The sequence below is a fragment of the Lycorma delicatula genome, chromosome 12 (assembly GCF_047948215.1).
Source record: "Lycorma delicatula isolate Av1 chromosome 12, ASM4794821v1, whole genome shotgun sequence".
In the NCBI taxonomy this organism is placed as follows: domain Eukaryota; kingdom Metazoa; phylum Arthropoda; class Insecta; order Hemiptera; family Fulgoridae; genus Lycorma; species Lycorma delicatula.
The window spans coordinates 67,001,013-67,019,834 of NC_134466.1; the positions used below are offsets into that span (position 1 = coordinate 67,001,013).

The following is an 18,822-nucleotide window of genomic DNA, read 5'->3' on the forward strand; positions in this document are numbered from 1 at the left end:
AACAGAAATTCCTTCCAGAAATCTGTTCTTTTTCTGATATGAAAAGTATGAAGAAAAAAAACTAAAAAAATAATTCCGTACGATTATCTTTTCACAAAAAAGAATTTAATAAACACATTGTAAGAATGTGCATAACGAATATTTGAATACCGAGTGCAGAAAATATTTCTACATTTTTATATATAAAAAAAAATATATATCTTTAAATTAAAACTTTTATTATATTATTAAACATACATGTCGTAATTCAATAGATTTAACTCTGACGAGCATATTAAATTTAATTACGACACAAAAGAACATTATTAGTTAGTTATAAATGAGATGAGAGCAACAATGTAGTCATTAATACGAGGTAATTGAATTTTAAAACATTTATGTACATTAATTAGAGTAGATTCATTATAAACTTGGCTGAAATTAGTTACTGAATTGTAATATACTAGCGTTTTCCTAGTTTTACTAGCTACTAAAGACTAAAAAAATTATCGATTACGAATAAATAAATATTAAATTATTTTGCAAATAATTAAAATTTTATCAGGGAGTTTAAAAAAAAAACTAAAGGATATTAAGAATAAATAACATTGTCTTCTCCCGAGCTGAAATTATACATCGTATCACGAAGTTCTGCAGGGACTTTCATAACCTATTCTACCCGTGGAAAAAGTTCATATAAACATATGTCCTAAAATGCTTCGTTTGTGAATTACACTACTGAAAGATTTCGTACGGATTTCGGCTATACCGACGAAATGAAGTACTGAAATTTTTAGGATGTTAATTAAGGGGCACAGAATTAGGATTTTTTTTATGGTTTTTGACCTGAGGCGCGGCCTTCTTCACAATCAGCCGTTTGGACTGTTTAATATTACCTGGCCGCTTAAATGCTGAGATCTCCTTGCAGCACTATTTTCAAGAATTGTCGCAGCTGTTTATAAGATCTCACTCAAGACGTTAAATATACTTCAAGCACGATGGCGCGCCTTCCCGCTTCTCTTGTGATGTTTCCATTTAAATCATTATTTCCCTCGATCGTGGAGGTCCACATTTCTGGCTACCAAAATCGCCCGATCTAACACCTTTAGATTTTTGCGTGTGAAGACGGATGAAAAATATTGTATACAAAATAAAAATATATTATAGCGAGGAATTAATTGTTCGCATTATGGACGCGGCTGAGCAACTTAGGAACACACCTGAAGAACTAAAAAGAGCAATAAAAGCAGTAAAGAAGCGTGCCAAGAAACGTGTTGAAAATGGTGTACAAATTTTGAACATTTGTCATTAACCGGTAAGTATAATGAACTTTATTCTAGTGCACTGTCTCTAAATTAAATTGGAATTTGTTAAACTTTTCACTGTTTTATTCAACTTATATCGTTTTGTTAAGAATTAAATTATCCACAAGTTTTTAAATTTTAAGCGTGTTTATTAACCGTTTAACAAAATTATTGTACGTCAAACAATAAAAAAACAGGGTTTTTATCCCGATTTATTGGGTTTCATCAAAGATTTTTCAAAACCTATTTGTGATACGGACCCGGGACCTATTTTACTCGATTTTTTAGGTCAAAACCCACAATAAATCACTAATTCTGCCCCTGAATTAACATCCTAAAAATTTCAGTACGACCTCATTCCAACGGGGTAGCTGGAATTCGACCGAAATCTTTCACTGCCTGTAAATCGCAAACTAAACATTTCAGGACGTATGTTTTCATGAAGTTTTATCATTATTTGCACGAGTAGAATAGTATCCAGAAAAACGTCTATTACACTCTATATACTGGTAAATAACCTAATAATTTACTAAACAGGAAAAGACTAATTTGTTTTTCAACTTTTCAAAGGTCACACTCGCGGATTCCCCAAGTTTAACACAAAACTTGATTGTACAACGTCGCTCTAAAATCCGATGCTCTATTTTCGTAACACACAACAAAAACACAACTTCACAGATGGCGCTGTCAAAAATAATATGTTGGCTGAACGGAGTTGAAACTCGTTCTGAGCATGTGGAAGGGATGAACAAACCGATCTAGCACAGACCGGCAGACCGTTGCCAATTAGCTTGCAATATTACCAATCTCAATTCTTTTTCTCACACACCTCGTATTCTACGCTCTCGGCAATAAGATCGCCTACTCCTCGATAACAACATACGTTAAGAAACATTATATACCTAAAATTTATTACTAAATCTTCTAAAATGACATTTTAGAAAATGTAGAACTCTTGAAATTAAAATGTAACAATAAAACGGTGATAAATGAACACATCAACAATCAAGCGGATGTCCTTTTCAAGAACCTCAATTTATTGAAAGCGCAGGCAATAGATAAATAAAATTCAAAGATAAGTATAACCGCCGTTGATAACAAATAAGAAGAGGGTCAGATAAAGCATGACGTCAAATAAATGGAGGGGCGTTGACTAAACCCTATATAAAGATTAACAGAAATTTAAAAGTACCAGTGTAATATTAAGTTTTCACAATGGAGTTCATTCCAAAACGCGTCAACATATAAAAGAATGACACTAAGAAAAGTAAACAACAGTTTTATATAGTAAAATAGCGAAACTTGATTTTTTTTTAAGTTTATTCGATCGTTCACCCTATTCAACTAGTCATTTAAACCACTATTCACAAAAATACTTAACCCGACTCGCATAACTCTAATGTATATCTACTGAAACGATTTCTTCTCTGGGAAAAGAACTTATTCTAATCGGTGACCTTCGGAGAGAAAGGGCGCAGGGTTTATGTTTTTCGTAAAATTCTATGATTGATTCCCGATCAGGCTTGGCATTTTTTTATACGTTTCAAAATTCACCTATATTCATAAAATAAATAAAAATGCAAAAAGTGGCAGTAATTGAACGTTAGCTCAAGTAATTAAAACATCTTTTTTTTTTGTCAGGCTAACCAAAGAAATATCAGAACGGTTACTCGTTACATTCTACAATCGGAAAAAATATAATGTTAAATATCAGGACGTCAAAAGCCCGTAAGCGTAATGAAGTTCTACAAACGGCACTCGGTTCACCATTGATATTCTATGTAGAATAAACATCATTACTCTCAGAGAAAGAAAGTCCGGCAAGTGACACTTGTACCTTAGATACAACTTACCTTAAATGAAAAATGGCAAATTAAATCGTTGTAATTACTAATTAACTTCTTCTTTTTCCTGTTTAGCCTCCGGTAACTACCGTTTAGATAATTCTTCAGAGGATGAATGAGGATGATATGTATGAGTGTAAATGAAGTGTTAGTCTTGTACATTCTCAGTTCGACCACTCCTGAGATGTGTGGTTAATTGAAACCCAACCGCCAAAGAACACCGGTATCCACGATCTAGTATTCAAATCCGTGTAAAAATATCTGGCTTTACTAGGACTTGAACGCTGTAACTTTCGACTTCCAAATCAGCTGATTTGGGAAGACGCGTTAACCACTAGACCAACCCGGTGGGTTAATTACTAATTAACTACTTGTAACAACTTAAAGGAATAAAATGATAGAAAAAAAAAGAAAATATTTTTATATCAGTAACAAATAAATGCAACTGACACTTGTATAAACAGAAGCTGGTTTTCTTATTTACACAATTTAAAAAATTACACGGAAAGTCGGAAGGATGCGTTTATTGGTAATTAATTAATAAAAAATTATTAATAAAATATAATAAAAATGAAAAAAACATGCGCGTTTCATGTCATATACAGTTTTACTAAAACAATAAATTTATTACTTACAATGAATAATTTAAAAGAATCCAATTATCATAAAAAGAACGACTTGTTTGCCTTTGACTGAAAGTGATTTATTATGCAACCGTGCTACTATGATGTAATATCTTCACAGATAAAAAAAAAAAAACTATTAACTTTTTCTGCAAATATTATTAAAACTGATTAGCAAAATTACACGCGTATCACAAATAATTATTATTAGCATTATGAAATAATACATGAAGTAGACTTCGCAAAAGAAAAAAAAAGATGAAAATTTCTATAGACTTTAAAAGAAAAATACGGTATTAATTTAGGTCGTATAATGAGAGTGGAAGATAAACATGAATTTTCTTTACGTTTTAAAATATGAGAAGTACGAAAATACTATTCGCTAAAAATGTGGTTTCCTTATATAGTTATTTATTTATAAAATTTGTGGCTCGAAATTTCCAAAAATATTAGAGAACAATTTGATTGAAATTTAAATACGGTATAACAGTATATTTGTATTCGTGCATGTGAAAATTTGATGAAGATTGGTCGAGCCGTTCTTCAATAACGCTCAATTTAATGTCGAAAAAATTTGAGTGGGGGTAAGTTGAAAGGGCGATTCGTTTCACCGATTCGACACTGCAAGCTGAAACGTTGACACGTTTCTTTATATACGATATATACTGCTGGCAATATAGTTCGGCGTATTCAGATAACGTTACCTACTTTGAGAGTCATGGTGACAAGAGTGTATTTTTTTTATGCAATGGTTATATTGACAGTGTAGTGTATTTTACGTACGGGCTTAAACAGCTTGTTACAGCAGCGAGCGAGTTGAAACTTCATGCTTCTTTGTAGGGTATATTGGAAAATCGAAAATTCAAACGGTAAATTTAAACCGCACTATTATATTCAAACAGCTAAAAATTTGTCATTAGTTAGTTTTTACATTTCGAAAAGTAAACAACTAAACAAACAGGTTACAAAAAAAATGAAAAATTACTTTTTTGTGTGAAAAAGTATTCGGATAAACTCAAAAATTAAGCGTGAATATACTCGACCGATAAATTTTTTGTTTTGGTGTTGCAAATTATAAGTTTAACCGATTTGCTTTTATAATTTATAAATAACTGTCGAGTTATTCCTAATCATTTATATTTTACTTTTTTTTTTCTTTTTGTTCCGGTCACTACGGATCACGTTTGCATAGTATCGACTTCCTCTTTTCTTAAAACTTTTTACTTCTTTTCCTCTATTGTCATTTTCATTTTTTTTTTACAAATTATTTTGTCTATGAATAAGATTTATAAATGTTAAAGCTAAAAAACTTCAAATTTTTAATAATACAGGATATAGTAAGTAAATTACGTATTTATTTTTCCCAATTGACGGAGCAACGTTATTCCTACAAAGAGATATTCTTAAAACAGTGTAGTACAATCGTTTTTATTACACGTAAATGTTAGATTACACAACTGAAACATTACTGTTCACCACAGACTACCAAAATTATTTGGGCGAAAAAACTTAATTTCGTAATAATAATATTACCCGTCACATATAAAACCAATAATAAGATTTGTACATAAAAAAATCTGAGGAAATAATAAATAATAAAAACTTAAAATACATCCCCGTTTTCATACAAATAAAAAAAAAAACCATCAGGTTTTGACTCGCGTAGTTCAATATTACCGAATTGGGAACCGACGGTCACAGTGTTAAAAATCATTGGATACAACTACTGGTACGGGAACGTCCTCGCTGTGAGTTTTGGTTTTACGATTTGCCGTCAGAAACTGCAGTTCAACGTAATTTTCCTAGAGCGTATAGTAGGGAACCTCCTATTAGGCATAAAATTTACTCTTTGCATCAAAACTTCGTCGAAACAGATTGTTCTTCTTCTAGAAATAACGGCCCGTTCTTCTTCCAGGAGGAAACCGTAAATAGTATCGTTTATGTGGAAGTGTTTAAAAATTTTCTAATTCCTCAGTTAGACGATCATGACCGAGATTGATGACATTACTAAAAATTCATTAACGATCGGGTTAATATACCGTCTTTGCCTGCCGATCTTGTTGAGCTAAGACTTCGAATTAACGCCGAAGATGTATAGGTAACGCGCGAGTTCCTGGTTAGTCTGGAATGAAATCGACTTCAGGTAGGATGTATGTCGCCATTACAAATGGAAACAGTGTCGAACCGAAATTAATGTTGAGTGAAAATCTTTGTGTTTTTTTTTTTTTAAATAAGACCTCAACCGAATCTGTAAGTTATGTTAATTTTTATATGCTTTTAAAATTGTTAAATCCTTTTTAAATCACCCGGAAATCGATAAAAATAAAACTTAATTCTGTTTACCGCCTTAGCCAGGAATTGTTTTTGCCATACCATACAAATTACGCTTCCATATTTTCGAAATAAAGAAAATTATAAAATTCACTGCACGGTTTATAACTACAATACAGAATATTCAAAGCATTATGAATGAAGGTCGACTTGTGGCCAGCTTCCGTCAAAAAACACAGATTATAATTAGTTAACTAAACACGAACGTCGCTATATCAAATATCAGTTGTAGTAATGAAACACTTCTGCAATGTTAAGAAAATCTTATGTATAAAACCTATAGTTAAAAAAAAAAATACAAACGTAAACCAACACCAAATAAAAATGAATTCAATAGCATAGCAGCACTGCTAACAATACAACACACTAAACACGACAATCTGAAAAGAAAATCAAACCTAGTATAACGGAAAATGTTTCCCATGATAAGACACATTCACCGTTTTACAAAATTTAAAAAAAAAGTTTTTTTTCCCTAATAATATTTTAACTAGTTATTTTTTATACATAACCGTATGTATATACTATTAAACATTTTTTAAGCAACAAATTTAATTTTTACGAACTTCTTCTTCTTCTTTTTTTTCCTGTTTGCCTCCGGTAACTACCGTTTAGATAATTCTTCAGAGGATGAAAGAGGATGATATGTATGAGTGTAAATGAACTGTTAGTCTTGTACATTCTCAGTTCGACCATTCCTGAGATGTGTGGTTAATTGAAACCCAACCACCAATGAACACCGGTATCCACGATCTAGTATTCAAATCCGTGTAAAAATATCTGGCTTTACTAGGACTTGAACGCTGTAACTTTCGACTTCCAAATCAGCTGATTTGGGAAGACGCGTTAACCACTAGACCAACCCGGTGGATTTAATTTTCACGAACTGGAAAGTACTTGAAAAAAAAACTGATGCATACACAATGAAATCGACTGAGCGTACGCTAACTAGTTGACATTACAAACATCCAGATAGATCGTATCCGCTAAAAAAAAAAAGTTAACCGCCCGAGATGGGTGTCGCGTTTATTAACAATAGATCAAAAAGGCATTCGATTGAACCATTCTCGGGGGTGTTTTAAACTTACTTAAACGCGAATCCGCTGAGTTTTAAACAATAGATGAAACATGAATTATATGCCAGAGACCGGACAGCGAATGGAATTGATATCAGCAAAAAAAGTCCCGAAAAATTTGAACATAACACACTACTGTTGAAGCGCTCATAGACTACCTGGAAAAAAAAAGGATCATCAACGGGGAATATTACGCTTCCCAGTGTACCGATTGAAAAGTGCTATTCAAGCTAAACGTTCACATCTGACGACAAAAAGCTCTTTTATCAAGATAATACACCTGCACCCACGTCTCGGATTGTCGCTACAAAACTACGCTCCGAGGGTGCTTCTACATCTACTGTGTATGGGCCGAATTCACCGGATTGGCTCGCAGCGATTACTTCCTTTACCCAAACTTGAAGAAACGGGACGAAGATTCGCTTCAAATAATGTGGTCAGAACTGAGACGGTCGTTTATTTAGCAGAGTTATAAATTGCGTAATACCAAGGATATTAAAAGTTTGGAAAATGTTGGCCGAATTGCAAAATGGCATCGTTGAAAAATAAAAAAATATATATATATATAATAAATAAACCCTTTTTAAAATCTTGCGTTTTCTTGGTTAGATCGAGAATTTCCGAACGAACCTCCTTTACACTTTCCAAACAAATACAATGATAAAACAAACCCTTTTTATTAATTGAATATTAGAAGAAAAAAATTAGACTTATGAAGACAAAACGAAACATTACACTATAAAATACTTAAGTACGAGAAATCTTTAATCATGCAGCAATAACGTTAAAGAAAGCTTTAATCAATTAAAGCCACATCTCACTCAAACCAGTAGATGGAAGTATATTTCCAGCAAATTTTCCGCCCCGAAATACGTAAACATTTTGAAAAATAACGCAAAAAATAACAAGGTTTAATATGGTATAAAACTTATTTTTTCCCCGATGAGGTAAATTCGAGGAATAAAAAAACTTTGTCTTTGTTTAGACGTATTCGTGTAAAGTCCCATTAAACAAATAACAACAACCTACCAACGAAAATTTAATTAGAAGAAAAGGAAAAAATGTAAGCAAAAATAAATATAATAATTTACCTGTAATAAATTTTTTAGAGTAATAAGTATATAATCTAAAATTTAAAAACATCCAAGGTTTTACCACTAAACGCCAAAAGCGTTTAATGAAACGGTAAAAAAAAGAAGGTATTTCCACTTCAGCGCTTACTTTACGGAAACCGATTTCTTACGAAATCTCGCGAAGCTGTTCTCATTAAATTAACCTCTAACCGTATGATTTCTTACAAAATTCGAGAAATTGTGAGACTATCAGAATGTAAGGAATGAAATGTACGTCTCACCCAAACAGTATTGATAGTGTTGTTTAAAAATAAAACCGCGTTCCGGGAAGGTCTTACAACTGTGGGTTTTTCTCGTACGCGGCTTACACACATAACTTAATTAAAAATATTTATAATTTTATTTAAACATAATAGTTTTTCGTTTATTTAGTTCAATGATTCTAACTAAAGCGCGTGCGCAAACCGTATTTAATGCGCGAGGATCTAGCAGTATTAGAGGCGAAAATCAACACTAACTAAACTAATGTATAATTTCACAACTTAGATAAAACAAATTTCGTTTGTACGGTCGGCAGACTGGTGTAGCCGCGAGGCTTAACGACCGGGCGATCGAGTTCGAGACCCGGCCAGACCGAGTTACCTTTTTATATTTTAAATATTATTCGTTTATTAAATCTGTCGTTCACCTGTGACGTCACAAGACAGCAGTAGTTTAGCGAATTTGTTTTGGGATGGAAGAGCGAGTTTGCAAAAGAATTTTTTTTGCAAATATTCTATTTTTTAATTGTTAACAAATGCGCCTAAGAAAAATATGACCTTAATTAGGCGAAATCGTGAGATAATGAGGCTCTACAGCCTCACCCTCTTGACCTCTCTTAAGTTGAAAATTTAATGGTATCAATGCTCAATACGTAGAAGTAATCTGACCAGGTTTGGTAAAAAATCGGTCCAGTAGTTCTGGAGGTATAAGCTGATTTACAGGCCAACACCGAACACACACACACACACACACACGTGCATGCGAAAATTAACTAACATCCGGAAAATTTTCATCCGGGTTTTTTTTTGGGGTTCCTTAGGGATCAAAACGTCAAAATCCAGTGTAAACCGCACATGCCCAAATTGGACCGATTACAATACTTTCCCTCCTAGAGTTACAGCTCTGCTATAGCGCTATCTAGACGGGAAAGTAAAAATCAAAAAACTCCAAATCCAAGCGAGGGGTATTGAGCGGAACGGTTTACTATTAATATTGGATATTAAATGTCATATAACTTCGGCAATGGGCGATGTTAGTCCTTTAAGAAGCCTGTACTTATTATATAATTGCTCTTTTTTCTAACATCCCGACCCCGTAGGGGAAAATACCCGCCTTGTGACTTTCCGGGCGCCAACCCCCGCCGTTCTTAGACCTGATGGACTTTAACCAGAGTCGTCTTTCGCCCTCTAACTTTTTACATCTCATAGTAATAAACCAGGCCTCGCTGGGATGTAAGCGATGTAAATTCCTCGGTAGACATTTAAATCAGTGATTTTTAACACAGCTTTTGCCTTCGCTGCAGGCCTCTTTTTTCCAACATCCCAACCCCCTAGAGAAAGACACCCGCCTTGTGACGCTTCCGGTCGCCACACCACTCTCCCCCCCCCCTCGTTTAAAGCTCTGATGTGCTTTAACGGGATATTTTTTCTAACAGCATAACTTTATTCTCTCATAAATTTAACCCGATCTACTTCAAAACGGTGATCGGTAATGTACAGCACCGATCTGAATAAAAATAGCCACAAACGCTTAACGGATCGTAGTCGGGGATGGGCGTCCGTTTCCTGGAGGGAACCTTGACCGTTTTCTGGGTAGTGTTTTGAGTTGTCTCGAATTACATTTACCATTTTCGGTGCAGTGTTATCTTGGTGTAACAAAGATCCTTGCTAGAATCGTACTAAGGATGCCAGGACTTATAAAACCGGTTCACATCCTTGGTTTGAACCGGCAGAAAAAGCTGCTTTCAGACCGAAAGGGACGGTCGGCCGCATTTTAATTTTTATATTTGATTTTCCGATCGAATAAAACCGGATTACCTAATTACAAGCTAATACAATTATTAGTAAAACACATTCTAAATATTTGTCAAGTTATCTAAAAAAAAAGAAGAAATCAAGATTAAACTGCGGACTAAAATTAGTTTACAATTCACAATAACAACACATCGTTTAAAAGATCGCAGTAATACGTATATAATAAAAGTATACGCGTGCTTCTGAATTCATAATAGAAATTATAACAGTTTCTTTTTTTAAAAACAAATAATATATTTAAATTAAATCAATTACAATACAAACTAAGCGATAACAATTCAATGCTTATTAATAAGTACAAATATAATAACGCGTTCGCGTATATTTATTTTGAAAAACCTTACATAAATCATTATAGAAACAGGACCTGCATTAAAATTACCCATTTAACACGCATGCGCATACATAAATGTTAGATAAACAAGAAACACCTGGATGATGTGGAATTCAATTTAACTTGATAACTCATGTAAATAAGGACATAATACTTAACAATCAACATATTATACTAGTTTTCTGATTATAATAATAATATATATACATTATAATAAAAATAATACTTTATTCCTAAAAGAATTGCAGAAAAATTAAAATACTATATTAGTTTAATTTTTAACAAAAACTACAATACGGCTATTAAACGTGCCAATAAATAAAAATAAAAAAATACAGATTAATAAAGCAATTCTTCTAATCTAATTATCAAATTAAATGTCATGCGTTTGTAGTTTGAATCCTTTTCGATAAAAAGCAGAAATGCATTTCATAAGAAATATACGTAATTTTTTTTTAAATAGCAGGTTTTACGAGTAATCTAAAAACGTTAAAGGAGAAAACTCATGGATAAATTTTTTACCTATTACTATTACTGTGTTTTGTAAAATGTATTAGTAATTGTGACAATACCAAAACACCATCGCGCCGGCTTCCGTGGAGCGAGTAGTAGCTTTCGGCCTTCCATCCAGAGGTCCCGGGTTCGAATCCCTTTTCATACGCTACAAAAATGTCATTTCATCTCATCCTCTGAAGCGATCTTTGCGATGGCAGGCGTGAAACTGATAGACTTGATCGGGTCTTAGAGGCCTTTCTTTTCCTGTTTAGCCTCCGGTAACTACCGTTTTGATAATTCTTCAGAGGATGATATGTATGAGTGTAAATGAAGTGTAGTCTTGTACATTCTGAGTTCGTCCATTCCTGAGATGTGTGGTTCAATTGAAACCCAACCGCCAAAGAACACCGGTATCCACGATCTAGTATTCAAATCCGTGTAAAAATAACTGGCTTTACTAGGACTTGAACGCTGTAACTCTCGACTTCCAAATCAGCTGATTTGGGAAGACGCGTTAACCACTAGACCAACCCGGTGGGTGGTCTTAGAGGCAACAGCGTTATGTTGCTAAGAAGTCAGATGAATTGACTTCGGAGAAAATAAAGGAGATAGAACAGCACGGTGACTCCCTGTGGCAGGCTAGATGAGATGAGACAGAGTCTGGGCATTATACGTATGATCTTTTCCCTAATGTCGATGATTTCCGGGCCGCCTCTTGGCGTCCACACCCGACCAAGTATGTGATGCAATTTCTTTCTGGGCGTGGCGCTCAGATAATCGGCCTGACGGACTCTGGTGTGTGTCTGCAATGCGGGTTGTTGGACGATGCTTATCATGTGATATTTAAAGGTGCTAGGTATGGCTTAATGCGCACGGGAACCATTTGTCGGCTTGATATTATCGGGTCGATACTTGATCTACGTAAGTGTTAATTTGAAATGCCGGACCGAATGGTTGATCGTAGAAAATTTAATATATCTGCGAAATAAAGGATCGCTGAAGGGGTGTGATGTTCCGCTTGTTCTTTCCTTCTTAGTGTTTATGTTTGGTTTTTGTTATTCTGTTTTACGGTTACTCATATTCTGATAATTGGTCACTCATATGCGGCGAATCAATGTGGCGTGAGCCGCATTGTCGGACCGTGTGGGAGTTCCTTGATGCCGTTGCTTTGTTTAACCGGCATCAGTAGTTTAAAGCATGTAAGACTCCAACCGCTTGCTCGAGAAGTGGCTACCCTTCGGTCAAATATAGCTTCAAGCGCTTAAATATGGTTGACAGGTAATATGGTTGCTGGCTTTCAGGGTCCTACGCGTGGCAGCAAATTGTTGTCCTTGACAAAATAAATTTTAATTTATTGACAAGTCAGATATTTTATATGTAGATGGGGGTAAGGTGCGCCTACCCATTTTAGTAACATACGACAAGTGAGCAGTAGGACACGCAAGCGAGTGCTGTAGGGCTACACGCTTATTCAGCTTACGCTGTTAGGTAAGCTCTAGGAACTTATTAGGATATTGGTCGCTAAACCGTTTTGAGGTACAGTAGCCGTTTGTGGTACGGACATTTAGTACAGTCAATTTGTATTTTTATTTGAAAATCCTTACCTACCGATTGATGTTTTTTCCGAGCGTTAGGGGTGATGAGGGAAGCTTAACTCCAGATTTTTAACATTCCCCCTCCCACTGATTTCGGAAAAACTCAAAAAGTTTTTGAAATGCGGTTTTCTCTGAATCTATGCATTTTAGAGAAAAGTTTTTCAAACAAAAAATGTAGAGGACATTCTCCTCTATATTTTTTTGTAGAAAAATGACGGAAAAAAAAGTTTTTCGTCTGTATTACATTTGGGAAAGTTGTTAATCTCAAAAAACATACAACTTTTATTTAAATAATTTTCCTGTCGACTTACCATTTTGGAGCTGTAGCTTGTGAAAGTGTGAAAATGTTGTGAATTGGGCACGTGTTCGAAACCGGTCTGGTCGCTGAACAATGCCGATCTCCCCGACTACAGTAACAATAGGACCGCTGCGTTGCCATTGTACGGCTATAACTCTGGAATGCTAAGTCGTACAAGAAAATTGTTTAAATAAAAGTTGTCTGTTTTTTTTTAGTTTAACAACTTTTCCAAATGCAATACAGACGAAAAACAAATTTTCGGTGAAAAAACTGAAAAAACACGTTTTTTACAATTTCAGCGCCACTAGTATTTCAATTTCAAATTATACGGCAAACTTCAAAGACATTAATTGTAGAGCAGAATGTCCTTTACATTTTCTGCTTGAAAAACTTTTCTCTAAAATGCATAGATTCAGACCAAAACGCATTTCAAAAACTTTTAGAGTATTTCAAAAATCTCTGGGAGGGGGATGTTAAAAATCTGGAGTTAAGCTTCCCTCATCACCCCTAACGCATGGACAAAAGATCAATCGGTAGGTAAGGATTTTCAAATACAACCTATTTTGATGGCAAATTGCCTGTACTAATTCGGTCTTATGCTTTAGGGCGATCGAATGAGGTGGTAGTGGGAGATATGCTAGACAAACCAAATTTATGATTAGATAAACTGTTGTTTTTGTTTCAGTTTAATGATACATTTGTTTGTTTTTCTTTAGTTACGTTTTACGTTACTGTTATGTAACATTAATTATTTTTATTATATGTTTTTATTGTTTTTGTGTTGCGTTTTGTGATTTGTTACATGTCTATCACATTTTTAGCTTTTAGATGAGTAGAGTTCAGTTTCTTCGTTGTTAGAAAGCCATTCAGTCGTGTTTGAGACTTGGCTACATGTGTTATATTTGGAGTTTATATTAGTTAGATGGAAACAGATGGGAATGTCGTTTCTGGCATTCGCATGGGTGGCATCCTGGCTGAGACTCGACTGAAAGATGTTACTGCCGAGGTACTAAAGATGTCCTCCCATAAAGCCAATAAGGGCTAAGTACGGAGGGGAAGACGAGGCAACCGAAACCGTCACATCGAGGGTCTTCCCTTATGGGAGTCAGCATCCTCTGAAGCAATACCTAACGATGTTGCCGCAGCCATAACAAAAAATTGGCAATTTAAATCATCTACAAAACGGATTTTGACGGTTTCAATTTTTTGAGAACGGTTTAACAGACAAAAATAAAGTATATTTTCGGAATCAGACAGCCACTCTTTTTCAATCTTTCCTTCCAAATCAGTGAGTATTTGGAAGTATTTGCAGAGAAATTATAAATATAATCAACCCAAACTTAACCTACGTTGCTGGTCAAGATTAGCCAGCGAAGCTAGCGTAGGTTAAATTTGGTTAGATTATATTTATAATTTCTATGCAAATGATATTTTTTTAAATCTTAAAAAATGAAAATTACGTAAGCGTAATTAAAAAAAAATTGAAAAAAGTGGCTGTCGGATTCTGAAAAAGAACACTAAAAATAATCTTATTGTGCTAAAAAATTTATCATAAGCACTGTTTACAAGAACTATGGACATCAGACGGATTATTATCGTGTAAAAGTTTATATTATATCTTTAATTTAATTTTTTTTAACCACAGTATAAAGAATAAACACAGAGCGACAAAGTTACCGTAGCATGAGAAAAAAGTATAAAACAGACATCTAAACCGCCAGTTGACTCGTTATATGTTGGTTACAAGTACAGCTGTTATACGTTTCAAGGGTTCATATACAAGCAATTTTATTTTATTTTATTTATAAATAAATATAACAAATTATTACTATTACTATTTGCATTCACTACGAATGTTAGTATTTATTTCATTTTTAAATTATATACGAAATTTTTCAATTATCATTACATTTTTTAGTCTATTTGTTCTTTCATTTTAACTTGTATTGATTTTAATATTTGTCTAACCTTTAAGGCCGAAACAAAAGACTATGTCCTACAATAAGAGAAAACTATTTATTAATAGCAAAGGTAGAAATATTATTACGTACTTTAATAACGAGAAAAAATAAAAACGAATGATTACTTAAGGCATTTCAAACTATTAAGTTTACATTTAAGTTGGTGGTTGTGATGTAGACTTATCTGCATAAACCGTAGCGCTTTATCGATCAAACACAGATGAAATATTTATTTATTTAGCGTACGGCATCAAGACAAAGAACAATTACAGTCAAAAATTACAAACAAACATCTAACAAATTAATATAAGCTATCGATTTTGGAGGCGCCATCAGGAATTCCTTCATAAGGCAAACTTCTGTGACGTACAGTTTGATTTTCACTACACTCAAAAAGGAGCATCGGTGTTTTACCACATTTATACAGGAAATAGGAGCACCTACCATGGTGAGTTCGTATTCTGTTAAACGTTACCAATGTCTTACGCGGCAAGTCAAACCCCGGCGGCTTTTCGAGTAATAAATGGGATTTGGTTATTCTGCTTTGTGGTCCATTCTTGACGCCAGGCGTCAGTTAGATTAAATCCTTCCTTTGTGGCTGTTTTGATAGGTGGCTTTCTAGATCGAAGGCGACCATGATTGGCATCCAAAATGTGGATGCCAATTAATATAAAAATTAATTTAGTTCTTATAATAAAATGAATAACGATTAATTCTACATTTTCTCAATTTTAGAATACGGATGATTTTTTTTTAAATCACTACAAATATATCGTCGGGTCTAATTACAAAGCACCCAAATAGAAAATCTCATAAAAATATGTAAAACAGGTTTGGTTGTAATTTCGTTACAAAATACAATCGATGAGGTGCTAAATCGTTAAATAAAAAAACTCAATTCAATCGGTCAATTTTTAAAAGCGATGAAATTAAAACTAAATGTTACAAAGAATTAGATGATTGTGTAAGAAAAAATTACAATAAGAGATTTATTAAGAAAATAAAAATATCATGCCAAATATAATGACTGATAATAAAAAAATAATTCGAAGCAAACAAAATGTTAATCGTGTAACAAAAAAAAAATAATAATACAACACTGCGATACAAATATACAGCAAGAAAGGCAATAATACTAAGTATTTCGTAACAAATAGCTGATTCAGTACTGCATATGTACAGCGCCAATCGTAATGATAGACGTAGCAAACAATAGGCAATGAGTAACAAAATGATAACCTAAAATTACAACCGTACAGAAACAGAATTTATATTAGTCAAATACATAGTTATAACAAAAACCGGAAATTACTACGTAAATATATTTAATTATTTTTCATCACGGTTAACATTTTTCCTCTGGATACTGTTCCTTAATTTAAAAAAAAAAAACTGGAAAATGCACAATTTCGAATATTAAATAAAATATATTAGACTTAGTTAAATTTACAGCCACATTTTCAAATATTATTAAATAATAAGGTTTCACAAATTAAAAATACAACGAAATTAAAATTTTTAATTCATTACAAAATCTAAAAAAAAATATATATTTTGTAATTACTACCCCTAAACCAGGAACGGTTTTTAAATCACCTCTTTTTCCGGTTTATCTTCCGGGAATTACCGTTCAAGTATTACTTCAGAGGATTATATGTATGAGTGTAAATGAAGTGTAGTCTTGTACAGTCTCGGGTCGACCGTTTCTGAGATGTGTGGTTAATTGAAACCCGACGCCTGGTTAATTGTAAAATCGCCTTTACTAGGATTTGAACATTACAACAATCCGATGGTTACTATTAAATCAAACCTGACACAAAATTGAGACAGCGTGTGTATTATAAAAAATTAGTATAGTACACATTATATCCGGTCTTCGTATAGACATAAGTAAAAAACAGTTACTCAAAAATCGGTGAAATTATTTTCTTAACTATACACCCAATAAATAAATATATATAAAACATACCGCGTCAACAGTCTTAATCGCGTTACTCCTAGACTGACGATCCTCGTAATTTTCGACAATTTTGCGCCTTTCTGTAGCGACAGAGTCGTAATCTAAGACGCATTAAAAATCGATCTTACAGTTGTCCGAGAATACCGATATAAACATGAATCGATTCCTTAAATTCTATACTATAACATTCGGCTATCGACAACACAATCGAATAGTAAATAGTAAATCGAAAAATCTTTGTTTACAACTAGTTGTGTACGTATTGTTAGTTTAGTGTTGTCCGTATTGTAAAGCTGTCGCTTTGATTTTTGTCAAAATGGATGATAACTCTTGATGAAATTCGGGACTTATTACTAGAATGTTTTTTAAAGCGATTGACATTTCAGCGGAGAATTTACCAGATGAAATGGCGATAAACGAAATTCTTGCTGCACATGTTAGCGATGATAATTTTATACCCGATCTGGAGGAATTACAAATAGAACACGACAGTGGATCTAAACATATAAATATAGAAGGACCGGGTAGCCCGGAGGTAGTAGTATATTCTCTGAATTTCAAACAAGCGTATATCCTACTAAAGCAGGGTTTGATGCGGCAGAACAATTTCAGGTTAGAAACACTTTTTTCTTTTTCTGTTTAGCCTCTGAAACAATCATAAGGTATTACTTCAGAGGATGATATGGATGAACGTAAATGAAAAGTAGTCTTGTAGTCTCAGGTCGACCGTTCCTGAGAACCTGAGATAAGAAATTGTCAGAAAAGTAACATTAAGCCTATATATAGACTACTTATAAATAATTTTATTAGGAATTTAATTACAAACGAAACTTTATTTTAAAACTTAAATTTAATAACTGCAATGCGCTTAACGAAATTGTAAAAAAAAAGAACCTCAGGTGAAATGAAAAAATGTTCCTGGCTACAAAAATGGAAAGATCTTGCTGTAGAAGATATAAAACAATATTTTGCTTTGTTTTTCTTAGTATGGGTCTAAATAGAGAAGAAAAGTTATTATTGATTTTTGGAAAACTTTGTTTTTCGTTTTTTTCTACCTACAATGACAATAAACAAATTTCAGCTGATAAGTTCTACGCACTATATTAGTGACATACAACTAATTGCTAGAAGTCGAGCAGGGTTACGATCTACGGTACAAAGTTAGAGTTTTTGTAACAGATCAGATTTATAATAAATATTACTGAACGTTTGGTTGACGATGTGCAGTAGCTCTATACTACAGCTGGTTCGTCTAGTGGTGCAGAACATGCACTTGTTCATCTGGAGGGACGAAATGATATATCTTTGAGATTTGTGCTAAAATTCCTGCTACAAAAAAAAGAAGCAATTATTGGTGTCCCACATAAAATTACGGGATTCATTCAACTTGTTTTCGTACATTTCTGGACGCAAATATTGGTAGAAAGAGGAAAGCCTCTGAAAATGATTCTCTCTGAGGCTTGAAACTGAATTTTCAATGTGTTCGTTTTGTATACTGTTGAGTTTTTTAATTTTAAAGTTTTGATAATTAGTTTTAGTATATTTTTTTTTTTTGCGAATTTGCCAGTAAAAAACGTGACATTTGTAAATAATTTTTTTATAAACACTATTTTAAGAATTACTTGTGTTGATGAAATTAGAAAAAAATTGTTTTAAGTTTTTTTCCAATTCATCATTTGGAGTTTCATTTACAAATAGGTAAGTCTACAAATATTTTCATATCAATATAAAATATAGAATTTTCTATTTAAATTGATATGTAAGTCTACAATAATGCTTCTTAATTAATTTTTTTTTTAAATTATTTCATTACACAAAAATGGCCTACTTCATTTTAATATTTATACCCATAATTCTAGGGTGAATTAATGAAA

The 18,822-nt window shown here is 33.3% G+C and overlaps 1 protein-coding gene across 6 annotated transcripts in view; it reads right to left on the bottom strand.

The window, feature by feature from the left end:
- heph (polypyrimidine tract-binding protein 1 heph) overlaps positions 1 to 18,822 on the bottom strand; it is a 974,461-nt gene that overhangs the window by 656,637 nt on the left and 299,002 nt on the right. The window lies entirely within an intron of this gene.